Source organism: Varanus komodoensis, unplaced genomic scaffold, assembly GCF_004798865.1.
Source record: "Varanus komodoensis strain SLA01 unplaced genomic scaffold, ASM479886v1 scaffold6_2, whole genome shotgun sequence".
Classification (NCBI taxonomy): Eukaryota; Metazoa; Chordata; class Lepidosauria; order Squamata; family Varanidae; genus Varanus; species Varanus komodoensis.
Genome location: NW_025336346.1, coordinates 3,620,617 through 3,645,549, shown reverse-complemented (window position 1 = coordinate 3,645,549; position 24,933 = coordinate 3,620,617). Strand labels below are relative to the sequence as shown.

The 24,933-nt window shown below is 41.7% G+C and overlaps 1 protein-coding gene across 2 annotated transcripts in view; it reads left to right on the top strand.

Moving 5' to 3' along the window:
• CACNA2D2 (calcium voltage-gated channel auxiliary subunit alpha2delta 2) overlaps nt 1-24,933 on the top strand; it is a 658,873-nt gene that overhangs the window by 79,440 nt on the left and 554,500 nt on the right. The window lies entirely within an intron of this gene.

Here is a 24,933-nt window from a genome sequence, read left to right as displayed (position 1 = left end):
AAATGAAAGAAATGTCAGTCCTGACTTCTATTTACAGGTCAGCTCTGACTCACTTGGGAACTATAGGAGAGTCGTGTAAACCAAAATATTTCCATAATGAAGCCCAAAATATTTTATGCCTAAACAAAAATGACCTGATTTATATATGTAAACAATTAGTTTCCTTCTTTATGCAATGAAAGTCATTTATCACAAGTAAGTTAAAGGCACTGGCTTGTTCTCATATCTCTACCGCTCTGAGCTCACCACATTTATAGATCTGTGAACTTATGCCCAGAGAAGCAAACATGTGTTTACTTAGTAAATTAATGATAAAATGGAATAGAATCCTGGAGACTTGGTTCTAGAATATTTTACCTTCAGCATAGAAACCTAGAAACATAGAAAACATACAGAGTCAGAAGGGGCTTCCGGGGCCATCTGGTTTGACCCCCGGCTCCAGCCGGCTGTGCTCATGACATGCCTACATGACACCAAACAAACAGGCAGGAATCAGAAGTGCACATGAGAGGAATGCCCATGGAACAGTTTGCACGTGCTTCCCCTCACTTAATTTTGCAATAGTTTTGTTTTATTTTACTTCTTGCTTTTTTGTTTGTATTCATTTTAATCTGTTCCCATGGCAGCAGCTGTACAGTATGGCTCTCTTGTACACTGAGGTTATCAGATGAGGCTCTGCTCTGAATGCCAGGCTTGTCTGAAGTTATGTTGGCTGGTACAAGAGGGTGAGATTTTTCAGTGTTGCCCCCATATGCTGGGGTTCTGCCCCTTCCCCACCTCTAGAACCTTAAGAAGCCCATTCTGTAGGAAAGCAGCAAAGATCTTTGTGTTCTGACTGGCTTTCAGGGCCATGATTGACCTATTTTGCTTTTTTTGTTTTTTAAACTTTGGAATGACATGTATTGCCTTGTAGTTTTAGAAAGGTTCTTTTATTGATTTATTATTTTTTATCTTTTCTTGTTCACCACTCCAGAATCTGTTTAGAAATAGAGTGGTATTTAAATGTAGCAAACAAATATGTAAATAATGTTTTCTGCTTTCGTGATGTATTAATGGTATGGTTATTGCTTTTCTAAGTATTGTGATTCCTCTTGAGGGCTTAAATATTTTCAAATATGCATGTGAAGAGCTGAGGGGAACAGCATCTTTCAGTGATTAAGCTGAATCCAGCACCGCACTAGAGAAATTCTGCTAGAGTGGGGGGACCTTTTTCCTGTCTCTTTCTTACTGCATCCCTCCATGCCACTGGAGACCTTCTCCAGAGTTTTTCCCAGCCATCAGAGCAGATTTTGCTGGCATGCAAAGGGTTGTAGGTGAGAAGAAGGAATCACTACCATCTCGCTTCACCAGCAGAAGCAGCTCCACCTGAAAGACCACAGCATTGGCTTCATCCCATTGGTTTCAGAGTTACAGCAAATATATGCTGTTGCCTTTCTCTCCTGCTGTGTATGTAGTCGCTCTTCAGCAACATTTTGAGGAGCCTAAAGCACTCTGGGGAGGAAAAATTAATTGGGTTTGACAAACCACGGCCATCCCTTGGGTGCTTATGAGTGCAGCATTTATTAAAGCCAGAGATAGAAATGCTTTTAAAAAAAGCTCTAGTGTGCATTCACATTTTTGCTGCTGTAAAATAATAGTATGAATAGGAAAAAGGAGTTTCTTCCCTCTGACTTCCCTCTAGCTCTCTGCCAAGGCATTTGACTTGACCTTGGGTGCTAACCTTTTAAGAGAAGGTCCTTTTCCTATGAAAAGTAAAATAAGTGGCCAAGACAGGTTAAGAAATTATGGCCCAAGGAAACAGTAGCCTGTCTTCAATTAGATGGCAGGTACAGCATTAGGGGTAATCATCCCTGAGAGTATCCCAGTCCTGACTTGCAGGCATTGGCTGGAGGAAACGAAGGGGAGTTTGATCTCCAGACATCACCAGCCTTATAGCCTTTGCGGGTTATGCCTGGCAAGCCATTATTGGCACTGATGTGCTCCCTCAGAAAATGCTAAGGGGAGGAAACATTTTAGCCCAGTTAGCATGACTTTTTAAGTGGCCATGTGTGCACAAGACTCTGCTAATGGGATAAGAAAGGCGCTTTCTCAATTCCTCTGATTTTCTTAATGTCATAGTAACATTTTTGGTAAGCACATTTAGTGGGAGTTCAAGCTGTGTTTCAATTTCACATGCATTTTGAAATGTGGTTTCAAACAAGGCAGCAAATACCTTATTACCTCTATAACTCATTTGTTCAGCACTTATAATTTGCCAAGTGCTTTACAGTGGTGTATCTTGTTGTCTTGAAAATCCAGGGAGATAAGGTTCTTAACATCCTGATCTTGCAAGTGAGAGACAAGGAAGCAGCTTCTGCATGTGGATCCCTTGTAGGATCGAGCGGCTCCTATGTAAACAGGGTCCAGTTACACATTTAGGCATGTATTTTTCTTGTGCTATAAACATTCAGTGACCAGATATTTGATGTGGTATAGATCTATATGCAGATTTCCATCCACAGTGCAGGGTGAATTAGGGAAGACAAATGCGTTGTTGTTGTTGTTGTCATCTCTCACTTATGATGATCCTATGAATGAAAACCTTGCAAAATTTTCTATCCAAGACAGCCCTGCTCAGCCCTGGTAAATTCAAGGCTGTGGTTTCTTTTATGCAGTCCATCCATCTCTTGATTAAGAGGAATCTAACAGTGGAGTGAAAATTCAATACATTTGCCTGATTTCCATTTGGGGCTGACTTTCTGTGGTGAAATTTGAGCCAGCATACAGACTTTCATCTTTTAAGATCTGCACATTTAAAAAAAAAGTCAAAAGAAGTGTGCACAAATGACATGATTTATGCTAATTGGAGGCTGAGAACAATATAGTTCCAGTGTACCTGTCACCCTAGAATAAAATAGGCTTTGGTTTCTGAATTGTACACATTTTCTTAGCCTATAAAACATGCACAAATTGTGGCACCTCTTAGAGATGTCAGCCTATGGGGGGAAAGCCAAACTTGTCCCATTTCTGATAATCTGATGGGAAGTGAGAGCCATTGTGGTGCAGTGGTTAAGAGTGTGGGACTGGAATTCAGGTGATCTGGGTTCTAGTCCCCTCTCAGCCATGAAACCAATTCAGTTATTTTGATCCATTTACAGACTCTCAGCCCAACCTACCTCACAGGATTTTTCTGGGGATAAAATTGAGAGCAGCGGGAGGAGAACAATGTAAACCAGTTTGGGTTCTCCAAAAAGAAAAAGGGTGGGACATAAATCTAATAAATAAACAAAAAATAGTGTGCAGAAAATCTGTTGAGTCAAAGAATCAAGATTTTCCATTATTTCCATATTGCTAGAGCAAGTGAGAATATAGAGCCCCAGTTGCTCTCCAGGGCTACAGGTGCTTGTTTTTGCATAGATACAACTAAATCTGACCTGGAGTCTCCTGTTTTGTAGCACCTGAATCACATGAGTCAGAGTGCCATCTAGTTAACCCATAGAAAATTAATGCAAACTAACTACTTATTTGTGAAACTGTTCCTCATGGGAATTAACAAATGACCAAACCAAGATGGTTTTACAAAATAGAATGTTAAATTTGGATTGTGAAGTGAATCAGAATTGGATGGTTGCTGTTCTTGATGATGATATTTTCAACTTTCTTGAAGTTTTGAGCATGGTCACACAGTACTAGGCAGTGGGAAGGAAATTAAACTTAGACTTCTCATCCTGAAGCCTTACATGCTCAACCGTCAGGAAGTTTTATTTCTAGCATTTATAAAAGGCAGTTCAATTTACATGTAATATGAAGTGTCCAAAGGCTATTACCAATTCTTTTAGATGATGTCTTGTAACCTATTGGCCCCCATCACTGTTCAAGTTAGCTTAACCTAGTATGAAAAAAGTGGATTGAATTTTTTTAATGCATTTTTATGATGTTTTATTGTTGTAATGTTCTAACTTCTATTGTATTGTATTTCATTACTGCTCTTTCCCTCCCAGAGAGCATTGGTAGAGAAATATAATTAATTAATGAAACTAACAGTTTGGACCTGATCATATTTCTTGAAGTCACTTCCATTGATTTTAATGGGATTTTCTTTCCAATATGGATTTGGAACATTGCAGTCTTTAATTAGCTATATTTTCTGAGAGATAGCAGTTGGTCAGCATAATGTAGGATAAGCAATTAATGAAATACCATTCCAAAACAAGTATAAATCCCATATTTAGCTAATCCTTGGTAGAAAAGTTGGGGATGGAGTGGGGTGTTTTACTGAATTCCAGAAAAGATACCTTGGCAACTGTAATTAAGGAAGCTCAGCAGTTTATTACCAGATAATTGTGAATATCAAATGGATTTCAAGGGAGGTTCTCTCCGCCCCTGCTCCAGTCCTCAAGACACTGCATACTTTTCATTTTGAAGCAGATTAATGTTCCTGCTAATCTTGATGGAGGAGGAAATAACAGGGGTAAAGAATGATACTTTTTGGTGGTCTTGATGGTATTAGCCATGCAAATTAGTTCTTAACAACCCGACTGCAAACATGAAAAGTGATACTCAGGAAGAGGTTGGCCTTTGTAAGTTATACAGGTAAAGCAGACGATATTAGAAGCCCTAAGTGGAGGGGAGCGATAGATACTGATAGCTCTGTGTCACAGAGATGGGAAAAAACTACTTAAGTAATTAATTAGAGGTGGAGAAAAGTCTTGATCTCTGTGGCAACAAGCATTACAAATGCACACAGATACTCCAGCAAGTACAAATGCAGGATAAATATTACCCAGCAGACTGTCAGGCTACTTTGGCACTGTGAAATACAGATGCAAATAGAACCGACACAGGATTCTCTCTGTATTCTTCCTTTGACATTGCCTGCATATGTGAAGACTGGGGCACATACTTCTCAGTGACCGCTAATTTAATGACTAGTAACGGTGTAACAAATACTATTATTTAAATTTATTTATTTATTTAAATTTTCTTCTATGCCAACCATTACTAAAAAAAAAGTCTCTGGACAGCTTACCATACTTGTGGGTTCCCTGTTAGGAGAGAGATTCCTTAATATGCTGGGCAATCACATTGGCTCATGCAGTCCTTGGAAAGTGAAGGTTTCATTCTCATAAGTCTTATTTGTCTTGCAAAATCAACAGTGGGCAAACTATCCTGGCAAAGGAAGAACTGATCTTGGTGGAAGTGCCCCAAGTCTGTTTGCAAGTGCCGCGTTTGCGTTTCCTGCCCTGGAGCTACCCTGCCCCTGTCTTTGCAGTAGGCACAGCCACAGGTCTTTTGAGAAGAGACTGATGGTTTCCTTTGTTTATGTTCTTAACATGCTGCATGTGAGTCTGGCACTATCTTGCAGCATAATGATGGCCATAATAAATGACTAGATTTGGATCCAAGTACTGCAGAGAACTTTGATCTCTTTCTGGGTCAGGATCCAAAATTGGGCTCTGGGATGGGTCACATCAAGGGCAGTCCCAAGGCTTTATCTTGGATTCTTTTAAAAACAAACTAAAGAGAAGTGGGAAACAGGAAGATGGAGAGGCAGGCAGAGAGATAAGAAGAAAGGACGAATGAAGGAGTAGACAGAAAAGCAGGACAAACAGATGTACTAAAATTAAAAGCTGTTTCCATTTCCCAGATTTGGCTGAAGAATCAAAAAAGGTCCCAATAAGAAAGACGAACAACATAGATGCAAGAAAAAGTCAGTCCTCAAAGCTTGTTTCTCTCACTGCATGTCTGCACATTTCATATTTGAAGACTCAACTAGCGCATAAAGTCTCTGCAAGTCATATGTGGTGAACCCAACCCATATTTACCTTATGCCATTTAGTATGCCTGATGTGGACAGCACAGCTCTTGCTTCAAATATGCTCTTGCTTCAAACAGGGAGTATGTGTGTGTGTACAAGTGGGCTCAGCTTTGCACTGCATGGAATAGTCCTTAGTTTGATCCAGTGAAGCCTTCAGGCAAAGTTACACAGTGAGGTCAGAGTTGGACATCTGATGTCAGCCCCATCTGAATGAAGCCACCAGTACCCTAGATATGGCCCCTGCCATGGTGCACACCTGCAGCCCTGAGGGAGGGCTTTGCCTGCCCTGTTCCCCCAAGACCAGTCCTGCAGTGTAGTCCCCAGCCTGAGTGGCAGGGAGCTGATCATCCCTTCGAGAGGCTACATATCTCACCTCATCCTCATCAGACTATGCTGGAAGTAAGCCTCTGAATCTTGACATAATGCAGTACTGCTGGAAGGGGGCAGGGTCTGCTGTAGGACACAGTGGGCAAATGGTAGCTCTTTCTTGTTGCATGTCTATAGTTCAGAAGACGAAAGGGCTAGTGACCATCTGGGTGGGTTGAAAGAAGAAACAAAGAGGGCAAGAAATTCCCAAGGAGAACTCTCTCTTCCATCTCTCCAGGAGTAATGCAAACCCTGGAAGATACACATTTGGCAGAAGCTCTTACAGGATGGCAAGCACTCACCCAGGTTGTCCAAAAGGGTTATGGAACGGATGTGATATGTGGGGCCCTGTTGCTGCCCCTCTATAAGTATGTGTGCATTTGTGGGCCTCTGATGAGCAACAGGAGAGGACTAGGGAGGGGCTACTGGTTCATATAGGGTCTAAGGCAGAGGGGTCTTACTCTGCGATAACCCTATGGGATATTATGTCAGTTGCCCACTCTCTAAATAGATTTCTGCTTGAGTAAAATGTAAGCTGATGTGTAAGGTATAAAAGCATCTGGGGCTGCTTTCTTCTTCTTTTTTAAAGACCCAATCTTTTATATGGCCAACATGGATAATCAGCTCCTCTAACTGCAGTCAAGGCATAACTCCAGGCAATGCAGAAGTGTCATACATACTTCTCATTCCCCAGAATCAGGTGGCAAGTAAAAAAAAATCAAGTAGCTTGTGCATGAATATAATAGATTAGACTAAAACAGGATAGCAGTATAGTTGGAAGGGGCCTATAAGGCCATTGAGTCCAACCCCCTGCCCCTCTTTCACATGTGGTCACCCATCTGGCTGCAGGCCTGTGCCTTTCCAGCCTAGAAGTCCAGCTTAGTTTCTCCATGCCAGCTCAATGGATAGCTATGCAGGCAGCTATGATTTAATGCGGATAGATTCTTTACTAGGATAGCCAATTCTGCAGCAAGAAAGGCTTAGTTAGTTTGCTTCTGTACAGGCAAATCCTTGCCCAATTTCTGTTTGTTTGCTTAATTGATTTGTCTACAGGGAAGCTATGGATAGATGCAGGTTACTGAATATGTAACAAATGGAAATCTTTCTTGGTCCTGCCTCTTACCTCTAAGTAACTTCAGAGAGAGTGTGTGGTTTAGTAGCTAGAGTATTGGACTAAGAATAAAAGTCTGGATTCACTTCTTTGCTCAGGCAGTTGGTAACCTTGCACCAATCACTGTTTTGCAACCTAATCACCCTTATGGGTTTTTGTGAGAATAATATATAAGCTGACCTCAGCAGGATAAAGATTAAACACTAAAAATAAAATAGAATGAAATTAAAAGAATCCATATATTTCTTGTTTTTAATTATCTTCTTTACAGTCATGCTGTCTCATTTTCCTAACTAAATGAAAGCTGAGATGGTAAATTCTGCACCCATGGATTCATGGGATTGGATTGGATTCCCTGAATAAGAGCTGTCGGTCAAAGTCCTGGGTAGGACTGTACGCAAGGGCAAATAATGACTATACGAACCCATTCCCCTTTCCCTTTACGGAAATGATCTCTGCTTCTTTTGGATGAACTATGCTTCTGTGCTTTGGATGCTAGCCACAGACAAGCTCTAATGCCTTCTTATTTTCCAGTGATACCACAAGAGTCTTTGGACCAAAGCATTTGCAATTCAGCAAAAAAGTGGGGACAGATGCCACACATCTTCCCTGCGGTAAAACATTACTGAGTGGTGTTCCCTCCTCCAAAGGAACAGGCCCACGCTCTGTATCCTCACTAGGCCATCTTTTTGTTGTGATGACAGGTACAGCGCTTCAGCTGCTGGGACAATTGGAATTAAATTAAAGATATGGAATGAGTCTTGCCTTCATTCACCTTCAGCTGATGTGGAGCCCTCCCCCTCAACAAAGGTTTTATTTTCTTGACTCCATGTGCCAACAGCTCTGAGGTTCCCGCTGTTTTGCATTAGAGCACCATGTCAAGAAAGCGCAGCTCCTGGGTTCAAGTGCTACTTATTTGCTCTTTTTATCACATATTTACTTAGGAGGATTTCATTATGCTGAATCTACAGGCTGTGAATAAATTGGCATGCAGTAAATTTATTCCCTTTAAAAGAGAGACTTCCATGCTGTGTAAAACTATTTAATAAAAAAGGAACGTTTATACAAAAAGCAATTACTTTGTCAGTAATTTTTTATGTGTTCTCATAGCTGCTACTGTAGATACACTCTATTTGTACTTCGGCAGGAGCTTTCTCCCAGTTGCTGCTTACAAGTTGTAAGTTTGACTTTTTGATGCTAACTGTGGTTCTCTTGAGCAACTAACTTACAAAATGGATTACTCAGTCACATTCAGATAGATTGACTGCACCGTTGCAATGTGCACAGTTATTGATCGCCATGGGCCATTTTGCTCTGGTAGTTCCCTATCCCATTCCCAAGCTATTAGCACTCAAGCAGAGCTTCAAAAGGGAAAAATTGTTGGATAAACCCTACATTTCCTGATAGACACTATGATGGACATCTACATGCCTGTGTGTTATCGGAATATAGATCAACAGGTCGCAGAAGAGTCTCTGCCACAGTGAAAAGCCATTCATTATGAAAAGAATTTTTAAAACTGTAGATGAGGATAAACTTCTGCCTTTGGCAATTGTCAGGATGCTGGCTCTGAGAGATGGAAGTGGCCCTAGGTTGTTACACTTCCTTTGTGCAGACATAATTACACAGCATTTTAGAAGTGGTCTCCATTAAATCTGTTTATTTTTTGTCATCTTGGCAAAACATTTCTGGAACTTTAGGCAGTCTCTCTGGGGTCCTGTAGCGGATGCTATTCCTTTATTGTCAGTTTGCTTGCACTTTGCTTCTGTTGTGCCTTTACATTTTCTGAGACTGTATTCCTTGGTATAAAATGTTTTTTTCTTGTTCATAATAATTTAACACAATATTTCTGCTCCTATTGTTTGTGCAGCAATACATTTTTTAAAATAATTGGTGCTTTTCTAGTGAGGATTGTTTAAAATGAGAAATAGTAACAGAATGTATTTAATCTTAAGCATACGTAAAGCAAAGGCTGTAACCCTGTACACCATTAGTAGGTCTCACTGAATGCAGTGGTAAAAACCGTCCGCCCTGGACACAAGAAGAAAAACAAAAATAAAAAAAAGTTCCTTTTCCCTTCATTAGTTCCCCTGTTTTGTTTTTGGTTTTCTTTCTTGTTTTGTTTTCCACTATATCCATATTCCCTTTTTCTCTGTGTATGCTAATATTTTGCCACCTATGATTGTCATTACCCTTGATTCCAGATCCAGCTTTAAATTTTGCTTTATATGAAGTCATGTACACAACGCCCTGCCCTACCCATTTTGCCTGGTCTTTTATATGCCAGTGGGTTCCCCACTCTTCGTATTGGTCAGTATTACATAGAGAAGTTGAGTTGATAACTACTGCTGGCTTTGATAGCTAGTGCTGGACCAATATATACATTAATAAATGTATCATTCTGATGTTACTTTAAGAATTATTACATTTACCTTTCCATTTGGTAATTTCATTGTAATGCTGAAATGCTATTGCACTTTCATGCTCTTGGTGTGATAATCACATAGCCAAACTTGATTAGCTGTATTATGTTGTGACATCATCCATTCACAGCCTGACCTTTATTGGAGAGATACATCTTGCTGGTCTTTGAATTCAAGAAGTTTTGTGAATTCAAGATGAATAAAGCTACAGCCCTGTAGCTGTTGGGAGGAAGACACTACACAGGGGTCCAGCATTTTAATTTTATTTATTTATTTATTTGCAGTATTTCTGTACCACTCCATATCTGAGCAGATTCCAAATTGGTGAACAGTACGAAGCTATAAGAAACACAAGAATAAAAACAGTGAAAAACAAGTTAACGTTAAAACCATGGCTGGTATCAGCAGGAAAGACTGCCTACCACAAGGATGTCTTTAGCAGGTGCTGAAAATAGCACTGCCAGAAGCAGATGATTCCACGGGGTGGGAAAACCATTCTGAAGGCTCTTCTCTTGGTGGACTCCAGTTGAGACATGATTCCATGTGGAACCAGCAAGAAAATGTCCTCTAGTGATCTCAGTGAGCTTGGTAAGGGAGAAAGTGCTTTCTCAGGTATCCTGTTCTAAATTGTTCATGATTTTGTACACTACTACTGAAACTTTAAGCCTGGCCCAGTAGCATATAGGCAGTCAGTGCAGGGGTGTTGCATGATGAAAGGAGGCTGCTCCCAAAAGTTGGCAGCCCCTTATAGACCACATTCAATAGTCTTGTCTTAAGGTTACCAGTTCTTACATCACTGTGGCTCAGTGTTTCTATCCAAGAGCGACTGCAGCTGATGAACCAGTCAGAGCAGGTAAAAGGCAGCTGAAGTTGCCATAGTTACCTGGGGCTCCAGTGATGTTGATGGATCTAGGGGTATTCCAGGCTATTAATCTGATCTTTCAGAGAGAGGGCACTCCACCCAGAACAGCCAATAAACTTCACTTTTGGATTGAGGATGCAATCACTGATAGGGCTTCCATCTTGCCAGGATGCAGCTTCAGCTCCTTGGCTCTCATCCAGCCCATCACTGTATCCAGAGACTGATCTAGCACAGGCAAACCCTCTCTTGAATCAGTTGTCATAGCGAGATAGAGCTGTGTGTCATCAGAGTGCTGATGGCCCATGGCTCCAAGGCCCCCAATGATTGCTCCCAGTGGGGACAGGATGGTAGCTTGCAGATTTCGATTGCTCAGTTGCCAGGGTCACTCAACATAACTCTCTGAAATAGGCCCTGCAAGTCAGACTGTAACACAGTGCTCTACTAAATAATCCATGGAGTTGACCCAGGAGGATACCATGGTTGCTGATATCAACAGCTGATGAGAGGTGAAGTAGAATTAACAGGATCACACTTGCCTCATCTCTCTTCTGATAAAGGTCATCCGTCAAGGCTAGGGATGAGTGAGGAATCTGTGTGGGGGTTGGAATCCATCCGATTCCCCAAGCTTGGCTCCCAGGACTCAGCTCCCTGCAGTGGCCCAGAGCCTCAGTTCCTGGAAACTGCATCCAGTGTACATGGGGAACTCACCAAGAATCAAGCCCCATGAACAAGGCATGCAGCGCCCCTTTCTTGTGCCAAGTGTAGCCACCATTTGAGCAGCTGCAGCTGATGCTCAAGAAGACTAATAATGATGGGTTTGTCAGGAAAGTAGCTCCCTGCAACCACTGCATAAGTAATAGCCATCTTCTACACCAGCTGCAGCCAGTTCTTGGGCAGCTGTAGCTCACATAGAAGGAGGTCACCAGTTGCACAGCCTGGGCTCCACAAGTGTTCAGTTCAGCTCACTTTAGAAGATCTGGCCAAGCACAAGAAGTTCGTGAATATTTGGATGGTTTCCAGCAGGGTTCATCCCAAGCCTAATCAGAGCTGCCGAGACTGATCCAGCCCCATAACCTGCTTGAAACCCAGACTGAAATGGATCTAGATAATCCGGATCTTCCAGGAGTTGCTCTGCCATAAGTGTCTCAAGAACCTTGCCTAAAAAGGGGGCATTTGCAAGTGGGTGGATAATTACCAGAAACCATTGGGTCCACAGTGGGATTTTTTGAGGAGTAGTTACACTACTGCCTCTCTTAAGAACAGTGGTAACTATCCCCTCATGCAGAGATGCAGCTATCATTCCCTGGACCCTTCCAGTTAAACCCCTCAGCTAGCTTTTATTAGCTGGGAATGGCAAGGATTTGAGAGCACATGGTTGGTTGCATTGCAGCAAGCACCTTGGCTTTGTCAGCAAGCCACACTAATTGGAATTGATTCCACAAAAACGTTAGATGCCTCAGCTGGAATTGCACTAGCCAAGGCATCAAGGTTGCTATGGAGAAAAAGTGGAATGCAGAAATGTCACGGGAGGTCTATGAGAAGAAACTGTTAGCATTCCCCAGATCACCTGGAACAAACCTGGATACTTGAGGTTGCATGGAGGCAGCAAAGCCACACTTCTTTGCTGCCTGCTTCACTGTGCAATAGGTATGATTGTGTGCTCTGGAGTGCCCACCCCAAGTCTTACAGCACTTGTGCTCCAGCTGATGTTTCATTGCCACAGCTCTCCAATATATCAAGGAGCAGAGCAGACTCTACAGCTCCAGAGAGGGCACTGGGGTGAAACTGAGTCTGTGGCCCTCTGCATTTCACTGTTCTGGACCAGGGCTTCAGCTGGATCACCAGCTCTGCAGGAAAATCCCCAAGAGCATCCAGAAATTCATCAGATTCCATCAGTCACTGGGGTGGACTAGGTAAATGCTGCATCCCATCTGTGCAGGAGGGAAGTAGTGCTTGTGACCAGGAAATGATCTGGCCATGACAATTTGGATCCCCCCACCCCAATTTTCAGACCATCATCCTACATGCTGGAAAAAAGACCAAGTCAAGGGTATGTCCTGCTTCGGGTGCTGGGTGGATGACAAACTGAGACAGCCCCATGGGTGCCATGGAGGCTATGAAGTCCTGAGCTGGGGCTCCAGAAGCAGCCTCAGCACAGAAGCTGAAGTCACTCAGAACTACACTGGAGACCACTTCTGTTGGCTTGATCAGGGAGGGTGCTTGGGCAGCTATGGAATTCACCTCACAGGAAGTAGGGATGGCTTTAAAAGGGGACTGAACAAATTCATGGAAAACAAAGTTATGAATGGATTCTGGCCCTGAGGGCTATGTGCCACCTTCCTCATCAGAGGTGGCATGCTGATTGCTGGGGAGCTTGGGCAGAAGGAACTCTTGTACCCATCCTGCTTGAGTGATCCTGTGGGCAGCTGGCTTGCCACTGTGTGAATGGATGGACAAACACAAGTCCCCATGACTCCTGGGGGGGAGGGTCAGTTTTTTTCCTACAATGACTCAGTGTGACATCACAGTTAAGACACCTCATCAAATCCATCCTGTTTACTAGACTTTAAATGATTTGCTGGTTACCAAGGCCAACCAAAATGTGTAGGCCCCTGACGTTATTTATCTCAGGTAACACATGGAGAAAGAAGTGTGTGTGTGTGTCTGTGTGTGTGAGAGAGAGATTATGAGGTGACTGCCAGCAAATGTGTGTGCTGAAAGTGTGTGACTGTTTTCTTGATTGCTCCTTTTGCTCTCAAGGAGATTAAACTATTTTTAGACCAAACTGTTGGTGTGAAGCCAGCAGAAACGTTACATCTTTTAGATTTATGAAAGTTGCTGGGCAGATCTCTAACACTTTCATGGAGCTGCATTTATTTGTGTTTCCCCAACCTTCCTTTAATATATTTTTATCCAAGCTCCAATTTGCGTAGGAACCCTTCTGCATTGATAGAAACCCTGCTAGGGACAAGAGTTTGTCAGTAATCTAATTCATGTGACATTTGGTGGTAATGCTGTGCTTTTTTTTAAAAGTAATTTATTTTCTAATTATTCCTTGTCTAGCACACCCATGCATTGCTGAAGTGTCGCTATTTAAAATATTTATCTCTCTGCTCCGCGTGATCAGCTTGAAGGCCATAGCAGAACGATGAAATAAAACCACTCATTCCTAATGCAGGCACGTTACTTGGACTTTTCTTGGGTTGTTTTGACATCTCCCTGTAAATACATTTATTTTTCATTAGGGTGTCTTTGGGCTTGTGGCATCCAGGAAGGCAGAGTGGTTATGCTTTTCATAAGTTGCACACAAAATGAAGATAAACAAGTGTAATGAACTCCAGCAGAAGCCATTCTTCTGCTTCTCCTATTTATTCCAAATGTGAGTGCATGTGTGTTGCACATCTTTCTTCTGCATATTTGCATTCAGTTTGGCTGCCATCAGCACGTGGGCTATTTATTTGAGATTTCAGTTCAGCTCTTCTCCTGGAAGATCTTGCCCTTTGCAGATGTTAATGAAGTTAGCCCCAGCACTCATCCTCTGGAATATGCAAATATGGTTATCCTCAGTTCCATAACCTTGGAGAGGGACCAGGTCAGGGCTGTTTGTGGCCTTGTTTGGGAACCAGTTTCTGTTATACACTCCTATCATTGCATTATCAATGATTACAGTCAGTCCCCAAGTTATGAATGCCCAAGTTACAAACACCCATACTTGAGAATGAACTGCCATAAAGCCTATTCATTTTTTAAAAAATACTGTGGGCAATCATCATTACCATAGAGAGAGAGGATGTGAACGGGAGAGAGGGAGGCCTCCAAAGCATCACCATAGAAAGAAAGAGGAAGTGAAAGGGGAGAGAAGGAGGCCTCCAAAGCATGCTTTCCTGCCCTTCCCCATCTGGAGAGGGAAATCTCTCTGGCGTTTCCTTGCTGTAAAGTGCAGCACTGGTAAGTTTGGGTAGGGAAGAAGCTAGAGATATTTGAGGTGCTTCCACTTTCACCAGGAGTCCTGTGCCCCTGACCCCCTCAAATGTGGAGGGTCTTCTGTATGTGATCCGACTTACATACAGATTCGATTTAAAGACAAATTTATGTTTTCTCAGGAGCAGAATTCATTTGTAACCTGGGGACTTCCTGTAGTTGAAAGAAAACAAGAAAGTTCTGGCAGAGCTTGGCTTTCCATGAAGCAAGATGAAATAGTCACTTAAGGACACACCTTGCAGAGGTGGTGCTGTTCCAGGATTCCTGACTCCATGGAATGGCATTTTAAAAAATAAAGGAAGGGGTATCATTTTGGCTTTTTCTTCCTGTGTGAAACAACATCTAAGGCTGCTGTGAGTAGCCAGACATCCTGTGGACTGACATCATTAGGGGACTGCTGCCACATGAAGGGCCTGAATTCAATTTGAGCAAACTGCTATATATTTACTTGTCTTCACTCCCTTCTTATCTGAATATCCTCTGAATATCATGTTTGGCACAACATTCTTCAGAGCAATATATGAACATTTTACAAATAATTGGAAAAAAGCAATCCTGCTCCAAAGGAGCATGGAAATGAGAAAAAAAAATGAAAACAAGTTTTTCCAGTTTTCCAAACTGGCAGATTCAACAGATTCCTTCTCTTTTCTCAGTTATTAGAGTCCCCTTCGCCCCTACGAACTGCCTTCCCATTTTTTTTTCTTTTTAGTTCATTGAGTCTGCGAATTTCATGCTGAATTTTTAAATAACTTCTCTTTTCTCCATCTCTGAAGTACTAATCTCTCAAGCTCTGGGATTCTGGGACAAAGAGAAGTCCTCGGAGTGGAACTCTGTAAAATTAGCTTTTGCGGAATTAGTGTTTGCACAGTTATAGACTGAAGACCAGCATTTCACAGGGTTGATTGGCAACAGACTTCTCTTCTCAGTAGGAGATGCATGTGGTTGGTACCTCCACTTCTGCAGCCAACTTGACTGCACTAGAAGGATGCAGGGAGAAATATTTGTGATCGTGTGCAAAATAATTTCATCAGTACTTTTGGTGTAGTAGTTTCTCTGTTCATTTGCTACATCAGAGTAGCCTGTGAAAACATTCTATGTATCTTGTTTGGAGATCGGGTATATAAAGTCTCTGGTGTGCTTGATTTGTTATAAGAAGATATATAGAAAATGATCCTTATTTAGCTTGTGAGGATTATTCAGATTTACAAAGCAACTTCTATATGGCGTTTGTTCTGAAAAGCCACAATGCTTCAGGAGCCTGTAGGTTCTGCTGCAGGACAAAGACTTGAGTGTCATGAAGAGGTGCATGTATTTTCTGAGCTCTCAAATCTTTCCTTGCCCCTCCATAAAATTAAGATCCTTTTTTAAGTCCTAGCACTCCAAAGTCTCATTACTAGGCATTTTTTCAGAATTTACCATTTATTCCATTTGTATTACCCTTTCCTAACATGCATTCTCATACAGATTCTACCAGGTTGCCACAGGGGCAGAGAAGGGAAAGCAGGGACACTGCAGGTCCTGCTGGAAAGCCGGCCCCACCAGGCTTTGCTTTGCTGCAGCTGCAGTGTAGCAGCCATCGAATCAGTCTGCAGAAAGGGTGAGGAAGCAAAAGGAGGGTCTCTGTCAACATCACTGATTCTTAGAAAAACATCTTTGCACCTCATGAAATCCCAACCTGGCAATATGCCTTGGTGGGTTGGTTGTTGTGCAAACAACCTATAGTGTGCCCATCAGATAATCAGGCTTATTATGGGTTGTTGGTACTTTTCCTTCTCCCCTGCAGTCCTCCCACGGGACAGCACTGAAAGTCCAACACGTATCTGCAGCCACACACCCTAAGCACAAGTCAGTGTCGACTTGCTGCAGTGTTTGGCACTCTGAACATGTTCTCTTTGGAAATTGTAAACAGCGGCTTGACAATCAGCTTTTGTGATCCCTGTTAAGACAACCCCTGCAAAGTGCACAACAGAATCCTTGGAGGGGCTGTCAATAGACAGCAGAGCCTTTTCTTAAACTGCTTTTATGCACCCTTTTTGTGCCAATAGGTTTATGTTGTAATTTTTTTTAAAAAAGTAGCTACACCTGTGCAACTGTGGAGGTTTGCAGTTGGATGAGCATAGATATTTGAAACCTTGGGTTGGGCAATGTCCTGGAGAGTACATACTACTCAAATGCAGCAGGTACCATCTTGGACATTGCTAAAGAGAGGGTCCAAATAATGTTGCCCCCCCCCACCCCGGCCAGCTGCCAAGAGACACCAAAACACGAGTGATCTTTGCTTGTGACAAAAGGGTGAGATTACCCACTTCATTACAAGTCCCTCCTCTCTTTTTTCTTGATAATCCACAGGCTGGTGCTGTCCTTTTCTAGGGAAACTTGTTCTGACAACTCGATGAGAGTTTTGATAACTACTGAAGCTGTCAAAGCTCTGATACCATTTTTAAAGGAGGTTTTTGAGTGATGGGAATTTGTGGACTGGGATATCTGCAACCATATGTCCCAATCTCAAAACCCCATTGCCCTTGCCCTGTCTTCCACACAAAAAGTTTAAAGTGTAAAAAAAGCATTTGTGAGCCAAGAGTGGCCTGCAGTTGCTTCAGGGAGGATAGCAGCCCAGTGCCAGGCACCGCAACTGCTGCTGGCACTGGTGTGTGCCTCGGCACATTTGGCAAGACTGGCAAGGGGGTTTTGCCAGTCTTGTGAAATGAGTCAGATCCTTTGTATCCACATTGGGATCAATTGTCCATGTTCAGACAACCCATTGTGAGTACAACAATCCCAAGAACAAGGCATGGGTTGTCAAGGGTAGCTTGTTGCCCTCAAACAAGCCACCTTGTGGGAATTGGTTTGGATTCTCAAAACATGGCCATCCGTTCACCACACATGAATGGGTGGTTGTGTTGTGTGGGCCCAGATAGTTTCTTTAGGCTTTGCCTCTTGTCATCCAGCAACTGCCCCATCAGGTTACCGGGGGGGGGGGGGTTAGTCCACAGGTTCCATCAGGAGCTCAGCAATTTTTGACTTCTCTTTGAACAATTTCCATTTCAGTTGGTCATGATAAGAAGACCAGCAACTCCTGAATGTATTGCAGCTGGTTGTTATAAGATCCATGTACATTAAAAGTTTTTCTTGTTCCCACTATCCCTTTTTCTTTTTGTGTCCTTTCTTGTTATATTGTAAATCTGAGGTCAGGAACTGACTTTGTTTTATTGATCTATAGGCTCCTCTGGGAGTCTTTGTGGCTGAAAAGTAGGTTATTTAAATAAACACACAAACAATACTTGTGGCTGAAAAGAGAAATGAGCCATATGTTGCTACTGATACTGGGGAACTTCTTTATTCAATGCACTTATGTAAATATACAGAGTTGTTGTCTGGCTCTGTCTATAGACATCTTTCCTAGTCAGGCTGCTGCAGACATGCAGATTTCCTCTTATTTCTATGGGACAAAGTCACAGAACAAATCCCTGGAAAACGAATTGTAAATGGAATCTGTTCCAGCTTCCAGCCTATTGGAATGGGGAATAAGAAGGGTTAGGCGCGAAAGTCTGGGCAGAACAGTGGTTTACAGCAGCACCCACTCCAGGCAGTACACTGGACTGTAATAGTTAGCAAGAACTTGGCAAGAGTTAGACAGAATGCAAGACAAAGCAAGAAGAGCCATAGAAAACCAGGTAATACCAAAGATTACAGCAGTTCTTGCACCTGTATCTCTAATCAACTAGGTTACAGCCATTTTAGTTTCCCCCCCCTAAAATTGTGCCCATTAATAATAATATGCATTAATAGAGCTCTTTTAGCATATTCAAAGCATACCATATACTTTCTGAAATCTTTAGCAAGACTTGGCAGGTGCAGGCATGTCACTTTTATCACTGTCGTATTGTGATGATATCTAATGACTTCATGACAAAAGTGAGGAATGAACTGTGGAACTACTGCTTCATAGCTCCATCTCCTAGGACAGGTTTCCCCAGACTTTTGGGGTCAGTGGGCACATTTGGGATTTTGAAGTGTTGTGAGTTCCTCCACAAAATGGTGGAGCAAGTTCTAAAACATTCAACTGCAAGAAGATGAACTGGTGAGGCAGTAAGAAAAATAATTTGGCCAAGAGCCCATGTGTAAGACAAAGGTAAAGTTTGAGCTCCAAAGCCCAAACCCATCCTTGAACATAACATTTTCTACACAACAAGTTGGCTCCAGCACAGGTGTTAGACTTGGGAATAAGGTTCAGGTCAGGGTCAGGTTTAGGGCTGGGGAAGCCTAGGTTCCCGTGCATGTCCTGTAAATAGCCTAGACTGGGCAATCAAAACAAGAGGCGAACAAGAACACCTTGCATGCAGCCTTTGTGCATGTTGCCTGAATGTATAGGAATTATAGCTCAGTGTTTGGGTTTCAGTAAAAGTTCTGGTTAGGTTTAGGGTTAGGATTAGGATTAGGAAAACCTGCAGACCATATTCAGGACCTAGATTAAGAAGAAACATCGAGTGGTCAACAAGGACACCCTGAATCCTGGCTTTACATGCACATGTCCAGCCAGTCCTTGAACACCCTCATTGATGGGGCTTCAGCTACCTCCCGGAGAAGCACATTCCAAACCCTAGTGGTCCTAACTGACAGAAGGTACTTCTTGACATCCAACCTGAAGCCTGGGTCCTTGAGCTTTGCCCCTTTGGAACACGTTCTGCCCTCCAGTGCAGGGAAAAACAGATCATGGCCCTCCTCTACGTCACATCCTTCACATACCTACACTATATGTTGCCAACAGATCCCTTCTGTGTCTCTTCTTCTCCAGGTTGAAAAGACCCAGTTCCCTCAGTCTTGCCTCATATGGCTTTCCCTGCAATTCAGCCGCCATCCTTGTGGCCCTACACTGCACCAATCCCAGCCTGGCTATATCCTTCCTGTAATGTGGAGCCCAGAATTGAACACAATATTCCGGTTGTGGGCACACCAGAGTCATATAGTGGTAGTAAGACCTCTCTCAATCTAAAAGCAACGCTTCTGGCTATGCAACCAAGTGTAGTGTTTGGCCTCTTGACTGCCACGTCACACTGCTGACTCATGTTCAGCCTGCTATCAACAAGTACCCGAAATCACTTTCACAAGTGCTGTTCTCCAACCACTTGTCCCCCAACCTGTACTTATGACACCCATTCCTATGCCCCAAGTACACTTGCACCTGCCCACATTGAACGCCATCCTGTTGTCCCCTGCCCCCTTCCAGTGTCTGTCCAGATCCTTCTGGATCCTCAGTTGTAGCCACCACCCCCATTTTAGTATTGTCTGTGAATTTGATCAGCAGACTGGTCATGCCCTCTTCCAGGTCATTGATGAAAAGACTGTACAGGATCTTTTCCTGTTGAGTATTGCTTAGAATATTTAATAGTTAGAGTATTTAACCTGGGTATCTGTTCTATTTTAATATCTAATTGATTTAATATATTTTTAAATTTTTGTATATTTTGAATGTTTTAATTGTATGAATTTTGAATGTTGTAGTCTGAGTTCCAGTCACTGGGAATAGGTAGACTAGAAATATCGTCGTTGTCATCATTGTCATCGTCGTCATCATCATCATCATCACCATCAGGAATTTGAGAAATTGAAGTATAAGAAATCCTTCATATTTTCACACTCCCTGTTCAGACTAGATAGCCCAGGAGGCCCCTTCTGACTCTCTGTTTCTATTCGATCCCTCATACATTTCAAATGTTACCTTCTCTGCTTCACCTCTTTAATCTTTCATCATCCTCTGATTCTTTTCCTTTTGTTTTAACTATGTTCCTGGCTCTGCAGATCTTTAAAAAAAACCCTTCCCATATTGTACTTTCTCTTGTAAACTGTCACGCTGTTACTTTGCTTCCTTTTCTCTCAAGTCCATTATCAAGCTCTTAAATATTTTCTATGATGATATTCTTCTTGATGCCTATCAGTCTGGGTTTGATCTACTCATTCTGCTGAAACTGCTCTGATCAAGCACAATCAGTTTCCTCTGTGCTAAGTCGCATGACCTTTTCTTTTCTCCACTTCCTTCCATTTGATCTTGATTCCATGGATGCTGACCTCTCTGTGCTTGCTGAGTTTCCTTGGTTTTGTTCTTTCCTGATTCCATCCATATCTTTTTCATGGCTCCTTCAAAGTTTCTCTTCATAGTTCATTCTTTTCCACTGCTGGTGATCGTTGAGTACCTCACTTTAGTTCTCTTCATTATATACTCTTTCTCTTGGCTCTATTCTTTTGATTGTGTGTTTTTAACTCCTGAACTAGTCTCCAAACAAGTCTCCAGTTCTTCTGTTTTGCTTTTGCCTTCCTATAATCCTACTTTTCTCTTATGTCCATTCTAGATGACTCTATTGATTCCTCTACCCCTAACCACAGTGCTATCTTTTATTCATCATTCTTCTTATCATGTACACACTCAGTAGTAAAATCTTGGCATTTTCATCTTTGTAATGTAACATTTGTCCTTTATCTTCTTTCAGCGCAACTAAAACTCTTGTTCATTCTCTCATTATCTCTTGCTTTGTGAGTACAGTGTCACTGGTGGCAAAAGGACATTTAAATTAACACCTTGCTTAGGAATTGTAAACAACCATTATGATATGGTTATTATTCCTAAAATCCATCCTGCCCTGTCATGGCACCCAACTGCACTGCTTTCCAACTGGCACTCCCAGCCTGCTTAGGTAGGTGCCTCTGAGTCATTGTAAATACATTACAGATCGTCTGTATTGCAATGCTTTCCTTATTGGACTTGCTTCTCCTTCCCACAAATCTCCTTCCTGTGTCTCAGATTCTTCAGCTTGGTTAGTTTGCTGCAGAGATCAGGCTATTCATCTTTTCTTCTTTGGCACAGGCTCCCCATTCATCTTGAATTCAGTTCAAACACGACACCACTTAAACATTCTCTCGCTTCCACTTAGATATTTGCTATTTTTTCTACTCTGTGTTCCCTTTGCTCCTCTGCTGCATTTGTCTACCACAAGCCACAGATTATATCCTCTGTTCCCAACTTTGCCAGTGCTCCCTTGTTACCACCCGCTGTTGGTAATTCTCCACATCCTTCCATTAGTGTATTTAACTGCTTGATAAATACTTGTCTCTTCACACTGTTTTCTGATCTCGTACAAACTACCTTTCCCTTCAATTTCTGTACTCTTGTTTGTTGTATTTCGTTTGTCAGCCTTCGGGTGGGGCCCATGTTTGAGTTTATGCAAAGCATCTGGTCACTGCAAATACTTCAGAAATACTGATAATAACATTACTAATAACTGTGGCATAAGATTAGCAATGGCAGTAAGTGGATCGCCACTGTCAATGTGTGCAGCAGGGTTCTGAAGCAAGAAACAGCCATTTTCATGCACATGGCTTTTGCTTTGTGGTTCTTGTCTTTCTGCAAGAAGGAAAGGAAAGGAAAGAAAGAGGTTTTTTACTGTGAATGCTCTAACTAAATGAAACTATGCATGGCTGCTCAGGAGTAAGTCCTATTGAGTCAATGGGACTCAGTCCCAGGAAATCAGGTACAGGATTATAGCCTTGACTTGCCATCGCCCCCCCTCAGGCTCACCTGCTTGTCTGAAGGGTGATGGCTGGTGAAATGGTCTTGTCTGTTCGTAGGAGCCAAGTGTCCCTAGAGGCTGGTGCTTCAGGATTCCAGACCACACCAGAAGGTTGATGTGAGCCTCACTAGAATATATCCTATACCTTACGTTATACTGAAAACCTATGCAATGAAGACTGAGAATGAGTTGATAGAAGATGGCATTCGAATGAGGGTGAGAAGGAAGGATTTGGAAGAGAACCAGGACAGCACCGAGGCTTGCCTTTCCTATGTCAAGGGTTTACGAGTTTTTTCTAGTGGTTTTTTGCTTTTTGCAAATACAACATGCGATTTCATTCTGATTTTACCCTGCATTGTATTCACAGCTTTTTTTTCACCCTGAGCAGGCTTCTATAGTCACTGTTTCAGTAGAATTATTCTATGGTAAATGCAGCATGGCCTCCAAGAAGCCCAGGAATACCTGATCCAATTAGAAATGTTACGTCTCAGTATAACTGACAATACTAAGATTGCCTTTGTGACAGCTTTATTGGCCAGGATGCTGCTTTAAAACTTGGTCTGCAGGTTTTAGGTTCCTGGTTACAGTAAACTCAATATAAGAAATGCGTATTGATCTCAGGAATTTCATCTTCACCTGTTTTGCAAGCATTGTGCCATATCATGGGTTATTAGAGAATTTTGCCACTGGTGGCTGCTGCCAGATTCGGCAGAAAACAGCAAGAATTTGTTCAAGCTGATCATTACCTGGCATAAGCCACTGGGCCTATTCTGTGCTCCCTTTGTTTGATTTTGCTATTTTCTTCCCATCTCTAGTACTGCCACCTCCAACACCTCGCTACAATGCCCATGGAAACCAATTTTCTTCTTAGAACTACATTTTACTTTAATTGGGCTTCATGTTGTCTATGTTAGAGATATAAGAAAAAATTGTTTCAGTCCGTTTTGATCAGGATTTTATGCAGCTCACAACTTCTAGATAAAACACTACTCAGATGCAGTCTGTGGTTGAAGGCTCTTCGTTTTCAACTTGCAGCATGATTCTCAGACAAAAAGAAAAGTGTTTGATAGCATGCACACGTTTGAGAAATGTCCTTGAAAAATGTGCATGAAAAATATGTACTTTTGAAAAATGCATGGACACAGTGGGAGAAGTATGCATATAATTTAAAAGATGCACAAAATTGATTTGTACATTTGGAAAAATACATATGTAATATACACAGATTTTTCATGCAGAAAGCATCAAAACGAGCTCTCTTTTAAAATTGTATTTAAATTACTCAAATATAACAATACAAATATAAAATGCATCTTAAAAATAAAAAGAAAGAACAACACAAGGTACCCCTCCAAAAATTATAGAGAACAAGTAGTGTACCCCTCCACCTGGACCAGGACTACATAGTAATTATTCTTTCAAATACATATGAACATACACAGATTTTTGATGCAAAGAAACAACAAAAAGAGCTCACAATCTGATAGAGACTCAAACTGGAGTAAGCTTTGACAAAGAATTCAGAGAACTTTAGAAAATTCAAATTTCCTGGTTTGTACGTTTCTAGCCTGTGCTCTAATGACTCGGTGGTTAACTAGTCTGAGCACATGCCACTTTCATTTTGGATATTTGATTCCTTGTTTCTTATCCATGAAGTTTCTTTTGTCCATTTGATCATCCCTTTCCTTGGACTAAGTGACATTAAACCAATTTTCCACATAGACTTTCCAGATCTTGTGTGAGTACCTCTCTTTAATAGAAGAAAAGGAAAAGTCATAGTTAAGAAGTGTGTAATTGTGAGCATTTTAAAAAGTTCTAAGCTATGTTAGGTTGTATGGTATTAGAATACCATGAGATGTGTTTTATTTAAGGCTGCAATGTTTAACCAATAACTTTGTTAAATTAAATGATTAAAAACAATACAACTGAAAATGGTCCCTTGATTAATTAGTCAACATACCTTTTTAGTTTAAAGGAAAGTATTTTAGGCCAAAGGTACAGGGAATTCTAAGTATCTACTTGTAATCCAGACCTATATAGTCCAATACCATAGTATGCTTTCCCACTTTCAGACAATTGTTCTTTTATTCTTCTGTGAATTTAATAGATCAATTTAAAGTCGTGTGATTGATCAATTAAAGTTTCTTTAATTAGGTGACAGCTCTGTTCTTAGAAATGGTACAAGAGTAATGGACCACAGGATGTAATGAAGTTCTTTTCACTTCCAGTTCATTCATCTGAAATCTGTTCTAGTCAGTTGTGAGATGGTAGTAACAGACTAATAAGTGCTCAGTGACCCGAGCAAGATGATTAGCACTTTCTGTCTTGCTCGTCTTTTTTCTTACCACAACAAGATGGCAAGTGGTAATCATAGCAAGGGAGCCAAAAACAGACTGCATCATATGAATTGAAAATGAAATCCTCGTGCTCCTGCACAGCTGATCTGTGGCAGAGTGAAAAAGCCCAACGGGCTAACGTTTATACAGGGCATGAACAAAGTAATAAAGATTATCTTCAATGCATAGTTCATCTCTGAGTTGGCTCAGCTGTGCCCCTCAGCAACCTTATATGGAATCTCTAAGCTCTTCAAGCTTTCCCAGATACGTTCTCTTTGTTGGTTACTCTTCCCTCACCCTAGCATGCTTTCTTGATAGGTCTGTTGAAGTAAAGCCGCAAAATATTTAGCCTGAGCTGGTCTATCAAAACAAATATGGTGTGTTACATCCTGGCATGTTTCCTTGTGGATGTAGCCAACACATACAGAGTTGTATGTGAAGAGACAATAACCCAAGGCTTATTGCTATATAAAGAGTTGATATCTGGAGTTAAAA